The sequence below is a fragment of the Octodon degus genome, unplaced genomic scaffold (assembly GCF_000260255.1).
Source record: "Octodon degus isolate 3935 unplaced genomic scaffold, OctDeg1.0 scaffold00001, whole genome shotgun sequence".
NCBI lineage: Eukaryota > Metazoa > Chordata > Mammalia > Rodentia > Octodontidae > Octodon > Octodon degus.
Genome location: NW_004524577.1, coordinates 30,648,366 through 30,649,562, shown reverse-complemented (window position 1 = coordinate 30,649,562; position 1,197 = coordinate 30,648,366).

The following is a 1,197-nucleotide window of genomic DNA, read 5'->3' as shown; positions in this document are numbered from 1 at the left end:
CATCTTTGTAATATTATATGGTAAAAAGAAACAGTATTTATTTGCCTAATAAATGGAATATTTGGCATGTATGTTGTTAATTTAAAACTACTTAAACTGAAAACTTTAGATCAGGACTACAAATATATTTTGCATTTTGATTTATTACCCTGTATGTAACAATTTCACACAGTATGTTTTTAAGTAATTTTAATCATTAAATATTTAGTATATTTATTTTCCTACCTTCTAATTTTTCTATGGGTCACAGTAAATTAGCAAAATTTTCAGAGAAGGTTCCTGGTTGGTATACTTTCTTAACCTCTTGGTATATGAGAATAAGTTTCAGTTGCCTTTATATATAAATGCTAACTTGGTAGGGTTTATAATTGTTCAAAATTATTTTCCCTTTTAACTTTCTAGATGTTTTTCCATTGCCTTTTGACATTTAGACTTACAAGAGAAAACTGAGATTGAGTTAATCTTTACTGATTTGCCAGTAACCTTCTTTCTTTGTCCGTATACTTAAAAAACTTCATTTTTATCTTTGAATAAAGAATATGTGGTATTTCTATATAATAGAGTATTACTCTCCCATAAAGGTAGACTTGAGTCATTACTAGATAAGTGTTATAACTTGAGACCACAACAGTGAAATCAATCAAATATAAGTTGTTTCTCTTATATTTGAGAATATATATTGTTTCTCTTATAGTTGTTTCAAATATATATTGTTTCTCTTATAGTTGTTTCTCTTTCCCATTGTTTCTCTTGTGTGAGAAACTCAGAGGATAAATAAGGAGCAAAAATAGATGTTGGGAAGTAGGAAGTACATGTTCAAAAGGGAAAAGGAATGGTGAGGGGAAGGGAAGAAAGACAAAAGGACTATAGAGGAGAATGGAAGGGAAAATGTGGAAACAAAGCTTTGTAAAAGGGGAGAAAATAAGAATAAAAGGAAAGGGAGGTGAATGGGAAAATAACAAATTAAGATATATTATATACATGTACAAATTCCCTCTGCTGCACATCACCATTATGTAATATATATATTAATCTCTATCTCTATCTATCTATCTATCTATCTATCTATCTATCTATCTATCTATCATCTATCTATCTATTAGGGAAGGGTCTACAGGGTATTCAGGGTCTCACTGCTAGATCAGACTCGTAATGATCAGCCTGTTTACAGCCTCCCAAGAGCTGGGATTACAGGCA